The 6107-nt window shown below is 39.1% G+C and overlaps 1 long non-coding RNA gene across 3 annotated transcripts in view; it reads right to left on the bottom strand.

The window, feature by feature from the left end:
* Positions 1 to 879: 879 nt before the first annotated feature.
* LOC138516838 (uncharacterized) overlaps positions 880 to 6107 on the bottom strand; it is a 111229-nt gene continuing 106001 nt past the window's right edge. For all 3 annotated transcript variants that reach the window (XR_011282316.1, XR_011282314.1, XR_011282315.1), the window contains exon 3: positions 880 to 1217. This is a non-coding gene — a long non-coding RNA (uncharacterized lncRNA). The remainder of the gene's footprint in view (positions 1218 to 6107) is intronic.

The following is a 6107-nucleotide window of genomic DNA, read 5'->3' as shown; positions in this document are numbered from 1 at the left end:
AAAATATTCACAGGAAACACACTAACCAAGGCACACCGTAACAGCCTTGTCTGGCAAACATGTTCATGTTGTTCTGCTTGTAAAGAAACTTTACATTGACCCAAAAGTGCATTCCTCTTCTAGGTGTAATCAACTAATGCATCACCTTGGGGACCTTCTTGCAACTGCTTGTTGTAGACCTGAGAATCACTAGTTTGCCCTGATTAGACCTTCTAAATATCTCCCTTTTTATCTATCTCCAGTTATCCCAAAACTTCCAAATTCTTTTCCATTTTATTTCCCATATCCCTAACAGATGGTTGTTCTAATTGTTATGCACATCAGACTAGAGCCTGTTGATATCCTATCAAGATATGGATGTCCCAGTTTCGAAAATCGTAAGTGCAGTGATGGGTGTACGCAGGCAAGATTTTGGAACTTGTTGGAACCAATGATCTTCTTTACAGAGGGCGCACTGAAATCAGAAAACAATTCAACAGACTTCTAAATGCACAGTGCAATCAAGTCTTCCTTCTGCTTCCTAGGAGGCCTAACCTAGCGCACCACCCTCCAATATCCAAGTCATTAGAGCTTTGCATCCCCTTTCAGCCATCGTAGTACTGATGCCCCTGGTCACCCTAATGTCACATTTGCAATGTTCCACAAAACCCCGGCTGGTCAATTTACCCCAAACTGTCCTGACATTCCCAGACAAGAGACTTCCTCATTGATGGAAAAAAATGATTTCTATGGTGGCACCATTAAAATGTGGAAGCGGATGCATACATGTATACAGCACTTATCATATGTGAACAGCAATGTCTCTAATGTTGATATGGAGAGATGTTTAGCTTTAGCTGCAAGAAAGGGAAGATTTTATTGAAGACATGAAGGCTCATATTATGCATATTATTCTTTTATTTCTAATCAACCATTATCAATACTGAGCAAGTATGCAAATGAAGTATGTTGAAACACAGTCTCCCCCACATAAATACCCCATTATTTGTGAACACTGTCTCTATAAATATAACTCCAGAGGCCATCTACTGTCCCAAGTACAGAGCAACCGCATTTGGACATAGTCTTGATAGGATCTCAGGAGCAGATAAGCGTTATCCTCAGAAGACAAAAGGCCATCTAATAGTTCTGCAAGGCACCAATCCATTCTTTCTCTCTGCTCAGTCTTCCTTCGTTTCATTTCCTGCCCATCTTTGATGAATTGAACGGTTTTTGATCTGTAATAAAAGAAAAGACAATAGTAGTAAATAATGCTATCACCTATGATGTCAGTAGAAATGTAAAACAATAATTATCGTAACTTCATTGTCCGATTGCATGGAAACATTTATATAGTACTTCAGAGAAACATACTTAATCCCTGTACCTCGAAGAAATCTCCTAAGTTGTGGTTGATTATTATGATCCCAAGATGAAGGCCAATATGCAGATTTCAAAATGCCATCTGACTATCCGCCCAGAATAAATACTTTTGACACAATTGCTCCTTTGGCCGAATGAGCTGTAAAATATCCAGTTTTATTACCACCTCCCTTATACTTTCTCTAATCACCCTAATATTGGTGGGTGAAGCATTGTTTTGCAAAACAATGTAACAATTGATCCAGCCTTTTCAGATCTGCACCCTGTGATGTAAGACCAGAATTGTATTCATTAGAGTCTCTAACCACAACGCAGTTCAGCTTATGTTTCAGGAATACTATCTCGTTAGTTTCATTTGTCCTGGTGTACATACTTTGCCTGAAACATCAAAAGCCTTAACATAAAACAGATCATAAATTATTGACAAGTTGAGTGATACTCCAATCTGTCTATATTTAAAGTAAGACAACCAGAAGTTTTTTTACACTTAATACTGTACAAATTAAAGGATACATTTAAATATTAGCCATTGTGAAACCTGGTACTTGTGCACTAGATGGCATATTAATTGGTTAACATTAACTAATATGAGCAACCAGGCAGAAGGCTCCAGTCAGTAAGAATGTCAGGAATGTGGTCTGAATCTAACATTAGAAGATTATGTTCCTTCCAGAGACTGGCACCTTTCCCCCATGTCTGCCATGTGCTGCTGCCTCCTAGCGTCCTTGCCCACCATCTCACCCACTTTGGTTCATCAACAGCCTTACCTCACCCTCCTTATCTCCCTCTTTCTTCCTCCCTAAATCCTCATTCTCTAACCTCTCCTTTGTTCTCCCCTCCTGGTTCTTTGCAGAAGCCTTCTTAGAAGCCTTCAAAGAAATAGAATTGAAGACAGGTTCTGTCTTGAGGCCATCTTCCATTTCTATAACTGCTGACCCAGATGTGGGGCCATTCATTTTTATATAAAAAAAGAGTATTAGCACATCTGGGATTGGCCCAGGGGTGTTAATAACAATATTAACCACATTGGTCAGCAGGAGTAGCTGGTAACAGCACTAAGGCGTGGTGTTAAGGCACTCACTTTGCTCAGGCTTATAACTTGGGGCCTGGACTGTTACAAGTCATTGCAGCCCCCAGCTGTGGGCATTACTGCTAAATTAGCACATGTATGTCATGTCAATACTGACCTCCTCTCAGCCAATTAGAATGATCAGCATTCAGTCAAATACTAATAACTACTTGTGCTACCTGCATTCCAAACATTCTGGCTTCAGAGGCAGACAGGAAAACACCAAAAAGCATTTCCCTGCACAAAAAAAGCAATTTTCTATCAATATTTCTTTCAACAAAACTTTGGAAGGAACTTTTTTCACTGTGTCTTCAACATGACTTGCAACATTCAAAAATGCATGGAAAATGCTCTCACTTTCGTATAGAGTAACCATTTACTTTTACATTAGACCTAATACATGCGCACCTTAAAACAGTTGTAAATAATCTTACAAATGCAATGCTTATCTTATAAAAAAATACATGTCATTTAAATGCATCAATATGGTATGATATGATATGGCATTTATTGTGTGCCTGTACAATATACAATCATGTTAAGCTTACCACGTTTTGTCTATATATTATATTTAATTTACTCACTATTTTTTTTTTAAAATTCTGTTATAGTTCAACATTGTACCTTTTCACAAATAACAAAAATGAATGCAAAGACATGTATAGATATTAGGAAAAAAAGTGAAAAAGTAGCACCATTAAAAAATCATGCAATAAATAGTAATAATTGACTTACTATTGAAATAATGTTTTACACATAACCACCACAACGCCAAAAGTTATATTTCTATTACTACTATGTAGGTGGTAAAAGCCTTATGTACCTCAGGAAGGGCCGTTATCACTTAGGACAATTACCTTTTGATAACTTTCAGTTAGAGTGATTATCTGACAATAATGAACCCTGTCTAGGTCTACATGGCATAAAAAATATTATTTATGTATATATTTAATGTGGATGCAAGACCTGTTAACAGTCTGATGACTGTGTAGAGGGGTGCCTCCCCATGCCCCCTTCAACAGAGTATAGATAACATGATAGGCGGATCAATGGTTCCATTATTACAGAAATTAGGATTGTAGTGCCTATATTTTAAGGTAAAAAGTGTACATGGTGCAGCGCATATTTGGGTTAAAATGACCCAGGAACTGAAGGGTGCTTTAAGGATCACACATATATCATGAATATATAAAATATATTCCGAAAAAGAGATACAAAGTCAGAAATGTTTAAATAATTAAATAATGGCTCCCTGAAGGGTTACACAATGGCATACTGGGATATATTGCAAAATGGATACCTTGAGCAAAATGGTGTCTAGTGTGAATGCCCTGATTTATACTGATAAGGAATGGTCTTTGGCAGCATCTCGCTGTGAGATAATTACGTCTGCAAGCTTACATTTGGAATTTGGCAGGAAAACCAGAAAAGATTCATAATGAGAAGGGCATGATGTACTTTCTGAAGACCAATTTGACAGACAATAGCAGTATTTGGCATCACATAATAAGAGGTTATTTATTTCTCCATTCTATGAAACACTAACTAAACTTGGCAGAACCTCGAAGAGTAGATAAGGGATTGAAAGTGATGTGATAAAATTGTTCTTGCTAAAAGGTGAAGAATGATGTAATTGTGTTCATCCGGGTCTAAAATAGCCTATCTGTCTATGTGTTAGACAGCAAGTGTTAATGCCAAGTATGACTGATGTGAGCTTGGTGTGCTTCAGTTAAGTCATCCAATCAGAGGAAAAGGAGGCTTTTTCTCTTGCTAAAAGGACGTATTAGATACATGCTCAAAGAAAGTAGTAATTTGCATGAGTATGTTGCATCATCCAAAAAGCCTATATAAACAGGTTGAAGGCAAAATGTTGGTGTGTGTTTTTTCAGTAGTGTCTTGTAACCTCTAATAAAGACTGCTGTGAGAACCACCCGAGCAAATTTTCTTTTTTCCCTGGTCCTTGTCTCAAAATGAATTCACAGATGCCAAAAAGCTTGATGAGAAGTGATCCGCCTGTTCAACTACATTTCTTTTTAACTCAATTGAGAGAATATTAACCAATGAAACTGCAGACAACTATTTGGAATACAAATCCCATTTAACACAGCAAAGTGACCAGGCATTGAACACAGACCGCTACTTTCCCCTTGATCTCGGTCAATTGCAGCAAACATTCTTGACCTACCAAGTTGGCCTGTAATCCTCGAACCCAGTAACAGAGGCTAACCTGAAACCAGCTGCTTGTGGATGTGATTCAACAATTATTCTCAAAACAAGAATCATTGCATCCTCCATCCAGAGTGTTAAGACTGAATGTGCTGAGTTTGTTGAGCTTGCACGCCTTCATCTCTTCACATCTTGACTAATGTTATGTTATGTTATGTAATGTTATGGGATTTGTAATGCGCTCCTGGTACCCGAAGACTGATGGGCGCAGACTCACAGACAAAAAGTCATAAAACTACGACACAACACATCACAGAGTATTACATAGCAGGAGTGTCTACAGGCAGATCTCTAGGAGAATAGCAAGGTCTTCAGCTTCTTCTTAAAGAGTTCTGTTGAGGCCATCATTCTTAATAAGGTTAGGAGGGCATTCCAAGCGGTGGAGCTGCTACTTCAAATGACCCCTGTCTTGTTTTGTTGGTGTTACTCCGGGGAACTTTGAGTAAATTGGAGTTATCTGATCTGAGTGTCCTTACATTGTCTTTCAGGATGATGGCTTCCTTCAGGTAAGATGGCATTTGGCCCATAATACATTTATGGGTAATAAGAAGAAGCCTAAACCGAATTCTTTCTCCAATCGGGAGCCAATGGAGGCTCCTTCTGGCTTCGGATACATGATCTCTTTTGCTTAGGTCCTTCACTACTCTCACCGCCCCATTCTGGATCACCTGAAGGCAAAGGATCTCTGTCTGTGGGATGCCCACCAATAGGCTGCACCCATAATCTAGTTTAGAGCCAATGATAGCTCTTGCCAAGGCTTCTGATTTTTTTTCAGAAATAAGCGGACGAAGATGACGGAAGAGTTTAAGAAAATAAGATGCCGAGGTGATAAGACTATTTACCTGTGTCTTCATGTGCAGGTGTTTATCCAGGTACACGTCCAGAGTCTTGACCTTATTCAGGATTTCGATAACACAGTTATCCAAATTGAAATTCTTATAGTCAGCTCCTAGTTTGTCCAGTTTACTTGGACAGCCTACGAGGAGAAACTCGGTTTTGGCACTGCTCAGGGCCAGGACATTGGAGACCATGCAATTTTGGATTTTCGAGGAGATTTGATTGATGAATGCTTCATCCTTTTTATGTGTTCCTGAGATGGGTAGAATGCATTGCGTGTCATCCGCATAGTTAGCTAATACGATCCCCTCCTCTTCCAACATCTGAAAGAAGGGATCATAAAAATGTTGTAAAAACATGGTGACACACAAGCTCCCTGTGGAACTCCATACAATAATAGCATGGGATCGGCTTCTGCCAATTCGCTGGCCACTCTAATTTGCCTATCCTTCAGGAATGATGATATCCATTGTATTGCCTCTTCAGAAAAACGCGCATTCTCTCTTAGCCTGGTGGACAAGATGGAGTGGTCCACCAGGTCAAAGGCCGCGGTAAGATCTAGAATCATCAATAGGGCAATCTGGCCCTTATCCATACCTTGGATAAGATGAGA

The sequence above is a fragment of the Ambystoma mexicanum genome, chromosome 6q (genome assembly GCF_040938575.1).
Source record: "Ambystoma mexicanum isolate Mex_15411 chromosome 6q, UKY_AmexF1_1, whole genome shotgun sequence".
Taxonomy (NCBI): domain Eukaryota; kingdom Metazoa; phylum Chordata; class Amphibia; order Caudata; family Ambystomatidae; genus Ambystoma; species Ambystoma mexicanum.
Note: the sequence above shows the minus strand (reverse complement) of the source record. Positions and strands in the feature narration are given on the sequence as shown.